The sequence below is a fragment of the Aplidium turbinatum genome, chromosome 9 (genome assembly GCF_918807975.1).
Source record: "Aplidium turbinatum chromosome 9, kaAplTurb1.1, whole genome shotgun sequence".
NCBI lineage: Eukaryota > Metazoa > Chordata > Ascidiacea > Aplousobranchia > Polyclinidae > Aplidium > Aplidium turbinatum.
In genome coordinates this window covers 412401-421810 of record NC_137480.1, presented here as the reverse complement: position 1 = coordinate 421810, position 9410 = coordinate 412401, and positions in this window count along the sequence as shown.

Genomic DNA, 9410 nt, shown 5'->3' with positions numbered 1-9410 from the left:
CTTTCTTAGACAATTTTTAATGACGTTAGTTACAAACAAAAAGAATTGCATAGTTTCGCAAAACAAAATTATTTTTCACTGTATGAAATGTCTTAGAAAAAGTTTTGAAAATTTTTTTTGAAAAAACAATTTTTTTCAATAATTGTCACTTGTAGTACGTAAAACAACTTTTTTAGACAATTTTTAATGACGTTAGTTTCAAACAAAAAGAATTGAAAAGCTTCGGAAAAAAAATTTTTTTTTTCACTGTATGAAATGACAATGTAATGTCTTGGAAAAATTTTTTAAAAAGATTTTCGAAAAAAAATTTTTTTCTTGATAATCCAAACTTTTTGTGTAGGATAAAATATCTTAGGCCATTTACAATAACTTAAGTCAAAAAAAATAATTAGAGTGGGACCTTAACTTAAAATATACGCTATCTCCTTAAATAAAGCAGCTGCGCAGCTCTCAATGCAGGTATAAGCAATTCAATGAACTTTTGTTCATTGACAAATTTTTAACTTAAAACCAAGTTTTAGCGGTGCTAACACGTTTTGGAATGATAAAACAATATTACTGAACATAAAAATAAACTTTTGCAGTAGGAAAAAAATTTTGAAAAACTGAAAAAAATTCTTGTTCAATGTGTGCAATGAGTTATGAAATGTCTTATAAAAAATTTTGCAAACGATTTTTGATTTTTTCAATAATGTTCACTTTTAGTACGTAAAACAACTTTCTTAGACAATTTTTAATGACGTTAGTTTCAAACAAAAAGAATTGGAAAGCTTCGGAATAAAATTTTTTTTTTCACTGTATGAAATGACAGTGTAATGTCTTGGAAAAATTTTTGAAAAAGATTTTAAAAAAAAATTTTTTTTCTTGATAATCGAAACTTTTTGTGTAGGATAAAATCTCTTAGGCCATTTACAATAACTTTAGTCAAAAAAAATAATTAGAGTGTGACTTTAACTTAAAATATACGCTATCTCCTTAAATAAAGCAGCTGCGCAGCTCTCAATGCAGGTATAAGCAATTCAATGAACTTTTCTTCATTGACAAATTTTTAACTTGAAACCAAGTTTTAGCGGTGCTAACACGTTTTAGAATAATAAAACAATATTACTGAACATCAAAATAAACTTTTGCATTATTAAAACAAGTTTGAAAAGTTTTCGTGTAAGTCGTCAGTTCGTGTAAGTCGTCACTTTTTCTGTTTCCCCTGGGGTGACGTTATTCAATTTCTACTGTAGCTTTAGCGGTGCTAACATGTTTTGGAATGATAAAACAATATTACTGAACATAAAAATAAACTTTTGCAGTAGGAAAAAAATTTTGAAAAACTTTGAAAAAAATTCTTGTTCAATGTGTGCAATTTGCAATGAAGTGTCTCAGGAAATTTTTTCAGAGGTTTCCACATGACTGGCTGCCATTATTAATGAAAATAAAAGAAAACTTTAATGTGTGCACTTTGCAATGAAATGTCTCAGGAAATTTTTTCAGAAGTTTCCACATGACTGGCTGCCATTATTAATGAACATAAAAAAAACTTTAATGTGTGCAATTTGCAATGAAATGTCTCAGGAAAATTTTTCAGAGGTTTCCACATGACTGGCTGCCATTATTTATGAACATAAAAAAACTTTAATGTGTGCAATTTGCAATGAAATGTCTCAGAAAAACTTTTCAGTGGTTTCCACATGACTGGCTGCCATTATTAATGAACATAAAAAAAAACTTTAATGTGGGCAATTTGCAATGAAATGTCTCAGGCAAATTTTTTAGTGGTTTCCACATGACTGGCTGCCATTATTTATGAACATAAAAAAAAACTTTAATGTGTGCAGTTTGCAATGAAATGTCTCAGGGAAATTTTTCAGTGGTTTCCACATGACTGGCTGCCATTATTAATGAACATAAAAAAAATTTTAATGTGTGCACTTTGCAATGAAATGTCTCAGGAAAATTTTTCAGTGGTTTCCACATGATTGGCTGCCATTATTAATGAAGATAAAAAAAAACTTTAATGTGTGCATTTTGCAATGAAATGTCTCAGGAACATTTTTCAGTGGTTTCCACATGACTGGCTGCCATTATTAATGAACATAAAAAAAAATTTAATGTGTGCAAATTGCAATGAAATGTCTCAGGAAAATTTTTCAGTGGTTTCCACATGACTGGCTGCCATTATTAATGAACATAATAAAAAACTTTAATGTGTGCAATTTGCAATGAAATGTCTCAGGAAAATTTTTCAGTGGTTTCCACATGACTGGCTGCCATTATTAATGAACATAAAACTTTAATGTGTGCAACTTTCAATGAAATCTCAGGAAAATTTTTCAGTGGTTTCCACATGACTGGCACCCTATTATTAATGAACAAAAAAAATCATTTTGCACTGTATGAAATGTCTTAGAAAATTTTTTTTGAAAAGACAATTTTTTTTCAATAATTTTCACTTTTAGTACGTAAAAAAACTTTCTTAGACAATTTTTAATGACGTTAGTTACAAACAAAAAGAATTGCATAGTTTCGCAAAAAAAAATTATTTTTCACTGTATGAAATGTCTTAGAAAAAGTTTTGAAAATTTTTTTTGAAAAAACAATTTTTTTCAATAATTGTCACTTGTAGTACGTAAAACAACTTTTTTAGACAATTTTTAATGACGTTAGTTTCAAACAAAAAGAATTGAAAAGCTTCGGAAAAAAAATTTTTTTTTTCACTGTATGAAATGACAATGTAATATCTTGGAAAAATTTTTTAAAAAGATTTTCGAAAAAAAATTTTTTTCTTGATAATCCAAACTTTTTGTGTAGGATAAAATATCTTAGGCCATTTACAATAACTTAAGTCAAAAAAAATAATTAGAGTGGGACCTTAACTTAAAATATACGCTATCTCCTTAAATAAAGCAGCTGCGCAGCTCTCAATGCAGGTATAAGCAATTCAATGAACTTTTGTTCATTGACAAATTTTTAACTTAAAACCAAGTTTTAGCGGTGCTAACACGTTTTGGAATGATAAAACAATATTACTGAACATAAAAATAAACTTTTGCAGTAGGAAAAAAATTTTGAAAAACTGAAAAAAATTCTTGTTCAATGTGTGCAATGAGTTATGAAATGTCTTATAAAAAATTTTGCAAACGATTTTTGATTTTTTCAATAATGTTCACTTTTAGTACGTAAAACAACTTTCTTAGACAATTTTTAATGACGTTGGTTTCAAACAAAAAGAATTGGAAAGCTTCGGAATAAAATTTTTTTTTTCACTGTATGAAATGACAGTGTAATGTCTTGGAAAAATTTTTGAAAAAGATTTTAAAAAAAAATTTTTTTTCTTGATAATCGAAACTTTTTGTGTAGGATAAAATCTCTTAGGCCATTTACAATAACTTTAGTCAAAAAAAATAATTAGAGTGTGACTTTAACTTAAAATATACGCTATCTCCTTAAATAAAGCAGCTGCGCAGCTCTCAATGCAGGTATAAGCAATTCAATGAACTTTTGTTCATTGACAAATTTTTAACTTGAAACCAAGTTTTAGCGGTGCTAACACGTTTTAGAATAATAAAACAATATTACTGAACATCAAAATAAACTTTTGCATTATTAAAACAAGTTTGAAAAGTTTTCGTGTAAGTCGTCAGTTCGTGTAAGTCGTCACTTTTTCTGTTTCCCCTGGGGTGACGTTATTCAATTTCTACTGTAGCTTTAGCGGTGCTAACATGTTTTGGAATGATAAAACAATATTACTGAACATAAAAATAAACTTTTGCAATATGAAAAAAACTTTAAAAAATTTTGAAAAAAATTCTTGTTCAATGTGTGCACTTTGCAATGAAATGTCTCAGGAAATTTTTTCAGAAGTTTCCACATGACTGGCTGCCATTATTAATGAACATAAAAAAAACTTTAATGTGTGCAATTTGCAATGAAATGTCTCAGGAAAATTTTTCAGAGGTTTCCACATGACTGGCTGCCATTATTTATGAACATAAAAAAAACTTTAATGTGTGCAATTTGCAATGAAATGTCTCAGAAAAACTTTTCAGTGGTTTCCACATGACTGGCTGCCATTATTAATAAACATAAAAAAAAACTTTAATGTGTGCAATTTGCAATGAAGTGTCTCAGGAAAAAATTTCAGTGGTTTCCACATGACTGGCTGCCATTATTAATGAACATAAAAAAAAACTTTAATGTGGGCAATTTGCAATGAAATGTCTCAGGCAAATTTTTTAGTGGTTTCCACATGACTGGCTGCCATTATTTATGAACATAAAAAAAAACTTTAATGTGTGCAGTTTGCAATGAAATGTCTCAGGGAAATTTTTCAGTGGTTTCCACATGACTGGCTGCCATTATTAATGAACATAAAAAAAATTTTAATGTGTGCACTTTGCAATGAAATGTCTCAGGAAAATTTTTCAGTGGTTTCCACATGATTGGCTGCCATTAATAATGAAGATAAAAAAAAACTTTAATGTGTGCATTTTGCAATGAAATGTCTCAGGAAAATTTTTCAGTGGTTTCCACATGACTGGCTGCCATTATTAATGAACATAAAAAAAAACTTTAATGTGTGCAAATTGCAATGAAATGTCTCAGGAAAATTTTTCAGTGGTTTCCACATGACTGGCTGCCATTATTAATGAACATAAAAAAAACTTTAATGTGTGCAATTTTCAATGAAATGTCTCAGGAAAAATTTTCAGTGGTTTCCACATGTCTGGCACCCTATTATTAATGAACAAAAAAAATCATTTTGCACTGTATGAAATGTCTTAGAAACATTTTTTTAAAAGGACAATTTTTTTTCAATAACGTTTACTTTTAGTACGTAAAAAAACTTTCTTAGACAATTTTTAATGACGTTAGTTTCAAACAAAAAGAATTGAAAAGATTCGTAAAAAAAAATTATTTTTCACTGTATGAAATGTCTTAGAAAAATTTTTGAAAATGTTTTTTGAAAAGACAATTTTCCTCAAAAGCTTTTACTTTTAGTACGTTAAAAAAGCTTTCTTAGACATATTTTAATGACGTTAGTTTCAAACAAAAAGAATTGAAAAACTTCGGAAAAAAAATTTTTTTTTTCACTGTATGAAATGACAATAAAATGTCTTGGAAAATTTTTTAAAAAGATTTTCGAAAAAAAATTTTTTTCTTGATAATCCAAACTTTTTGTGTAGGATAAAATATCTTAGGCCATTTACAATAACTTAAGTCAAAAAAAATAATTAGAGTGCGACTTTAACTTAAAATATACGCTATCTCCTTAAATAAAGCAGCTGCGCAGCTCTCAATGCAGGTATAAGCAATTCAATGAACTTTTGTTCATTGACAAATTTTTAACTTAAAACCAAGTTTTAGCGGTGCTAACACGTTTTGGAATGATAAAACAATATTACTGAACATAAAAATAAACTTTTGCAGTAGGAAAAAAATTTTGAAAAACTTTGAAAAAAATTCTTGTTCAATGTGTGCAATTTGCAATGAAGTGTCTCAGGAAATTTTTTCAGAGGTTTCCACATGACTGGCTGCCATTATTAATGAAAATAAAAGAAAACTTTAATGTGTGCACTTTGCAATGAAATGTCTCAGGAAAATTTTTCAGTGGTTTCCACATGACTGGCTGCCATTATTAATGAACATAATAAAAAACTTTAATGTGTGCAATTTGCAATGAAATGTCTCAGGAAAATTTTTCAGTGGTTTCCACATGACTGGCTGCCATTATTAATGAACATAAAAAAATCTTTAATGTGTGCAATTTTCAATTAAATATCTCAGGAAAAATTTTCAGTGGTTTTCACATGACTGGCACCCTATTATTAATGAGCAAAAAAAATCATTTTGCACTGTATGAAATGTCTTAGAAAATTTTTTTTGAAAAGAAAATTTTTTTTCAATAATTTTCACTTTTAGTACGTAAAAAAACTTTCTTAGACAATTTTTAATGACGTTAGTTTCAAACAAAAAGAATTAGACAGTTTCGCAAACAAAAATTATTTTTCACTGTATGAAATGTCTTAGAAAAATTTTTGAAAATGTTTTTTGAAAAGACAATTTTTTCAATATTTTTCACTTTTAGTACGTAAAGAAACTTTCTTAGACAATTTTTAATGACGTTAGTTTCAAACAAAAAGAATTAGACAGTTTCGAAAAAAAAAATTATTTTTGACTGTATGAAATGTCTTTGAAAAATTTTTGAAATTTTTTTGGAAAAGAAAATTTTTTTCAATAATTTTCACTTTTAGTACGTAAAAAAACTTTCTTAGACAATTTTTAATGACGTTAGTTTCAAACAAGAAGATTTGGATAGTTTCGCAAAAAAAAAATATTTTTCACTGTATGAAATGTCTTAGAAGAATTTTTTTGAAAAGACAATTTTTTTTCAATAATTTTCACTTTTAGTACGTAAAAAAACTTTCTTAGACAATTTTTAATGACGTTAGTTTCAAACAAAAAGAATTAGACAGTTTCGCAAAAAAAAATTATTTTTCACTGTATGAAATGTCTTAGAAATATTTTTTTGAAAAGAAAATTTTTTTTCAATAATTTTCACTTTTAGTACGTAAAAAAACTTTTTTAGACAATTTTTAATGACGTTAGTTTCAAACAAAACGAATTAGACAGTTTCGCAAAAAAAAATTATTTTTCAATGTATGAAATGTCTTAGAAAAATTTTTTTCAAAAGACAATTATTTTTCAATAATTTTCACTTTTAGTACTTAAAAAAACTTTCTTAGACGATTTTTAATGACGTTAGTTTCAAACAAAAAGAATTAGACAGTTTCTCAAAAAAAAATTATTTTTCACTGTATGAAATGTCTTAGAAAAAGTTTTGAAAATTTTTCTTGAAAAGAAAATTTTTTTCAATAATTTTCACTTTTAGTACTTAAAAAACTTTCTTAGACAATTTTTAATGACGTTAGTTTCAAACAAAAAGAATTAGACAGTTTCGCAAAAAAAAATTATTTTTCACTGTATGAAATGTCTTAGAAAAATTTTTTTGAAAAGACAATTTTTTTTCAATAATTTTCACTTTTAGTACGTAAAAAAACTTTCTTAGACAATTTTTAATGACGTTAGTTTCAAACAAAAAGAATTAGACAGTTTCGCAAAAAAAAATTATTTTTCACTGTATGAAATGTCTTGGAAAAATTTTTTTGAAAAGAAAATTTTTTTTCAATAATTTTCACTTTTAGTACGTAAAAAAACTTTCTTAGACAACTTTTAATGACGTTAGCTCCAAACAAAACGAATTAGACAGTTTCGAAAAAAAAAATTATTTTTCACTGTATGAAATGTCTTAGAACAATTTTTTTGAAAAGACAATTTTTTTTCAATAATTTTCACTTTTAGTACTTAAAAAAACTTTCTTAGACAATTTTTAATGACGTTTGTTTCAAACAAAAAGAATTAGACAGTTTCGCAAATAAAAATTATTTTTCACTGTATGAAATGTCTTAGAAAAATTTTTGAAAATTTTTCTTGAAAAGAAAATTTTTTTCAATAGTTTTCACTTTTAGTACGTAAAAAAACTTTCTTAGACAATTTTTAATGACGTTAGTTTCAAACAAAACGAATTAGACAGTTTCGCAAATAAAAATTATTTTTCACTGTATGAAATGTCTTAGAAAAATTTTTTTGAAAAGACAACTTTTTTTCAATAATTTTCACTTTTAGTACTTAAAAAAACTTTCTTAGACAATTTGTAATGACGTTAGTTTCAAACAAAAAGAATTAGACAGTTTCGAAAAAAAAAATTATTTTTCACTGTATGAAATGTCTTTGAAAAATCTTTGAAAATTTTTTTTGAAAAGAAAATTTTTTTCAATAATTATCACTTTTAGTACGTAAAAAAACTTTCTTAGACAATTTTTAATGACGTTAGTTTCAAACAAAAAGAATTGGATAGTTTCGCAAAAAAAAAATATTTTTCACTGTATGAAATGTCTTAGAAAAATTTTTTTGAAAAGACAATTTTTTTTCAATAATTTTCACTTTTAGTACGTAAAAAAACTTTCTTAGACAATTTTTAATGACGTTAGTTTCAAACAAAAAGAATTAGACAGTTTCGCAAAAAAAAATTATTTTTCACTGTATGAAATGTCTTAGAAAAATTTTTTTGAAAAGACAATTTTTTTTCAATAATTTTCACTTTTAGTACTTAAAAAAACTTTCTTAGACAATTTTTAATGACGTTAGTTTCAAACAAAAAGAGTTAGACAGTTTCTCAAAAAAAATTATTTTTCACTGTATGAAATGTCTTAGAAAAAGTTTTGAAAATTTTTCTTGAAAAGAAAATTTTTTTCAATAATTTTCACTTTTAGTACTTAAAAAAACTTTCTTAGACAATTTTTAATGACGTTAGTTTCAAACAAAAAGAATTAGACAGTTTCGCAAATAAAAATTATTTTTCACTGTATGAAATGTCTTAGAAAAATTTTTTTGAAAAGAAAATTTTTTTTCAATAATTTTCACTTTTAGTACGTAAAAAAACTTTTTTAGACAATTTTTAATGACGTTAGTTTCAAACAAAACGAATTAGACAGTTTCGCAAAAAAAAATTATTTTTCAATGTATGAAATGTCTTAGAAAAATTTTTTTCAAAAGACAATTATTTTTCAATAATTTTCACTTTTAGTACTTAAAAAAACTTTCTTAGACGATTTTTAATGACGTTAGTTTCAAACAAAAAGAATTAGACAGTTTCTCAAAAAAAAATTATTTTTCACTGTATGAAATGTCTTAGAAAAAGTTTTGAAAATTTTTCTTGAAAAGAAAATTTTTTTCAATAATTTTCACTTTTAGTACTTAAAAAACTTTCTTAGACAATTTTTAATGACGTTAGTTTCAAACAAAAAGAATTAGACAGTTTCGCAAAAAAAAATTATTTTTCACTGTATGAAATGTCTTAGAAAAATTTTTTTGAAAAGACAATTTTTTTTCAATAATTTTCACTTTTAGTACGTAAAAAAACTTTCTTAGACAATTTTTAATGACGTTTGTTTCAAACAAAAAGAATTAGACAGTTTCGCAAATAAAAATTATTTTTCACTGTATGAAATGTCTTAGAAAAATTTTTGAAAATTTTTCTTGAAAAGAAAATTTTTTTCAATAGTTTTCACTTTTAGTACGTAAAAAAACTTTCTTAGACAATTTTTAATGACGTTAGTTTCAAACAAAACGAATTAGACAGTTTCGCAAATAAAAATTATTTTTCACTGTATGAAATGTCTTAGAAAAATTTTTTTGAAAAGACAACTTTTTTTCAATAATTTTCACTTTTAGTACTTAAAAAAACTTTCTTAGACAATTTGTAATGACGTTAGTTTCAAACAAAAAGAATTAGACAGTTTCGAAAATAAAAATTATTTTTCACTGTATGAAATGTCTTTGAAAAATCTTTGAAATTT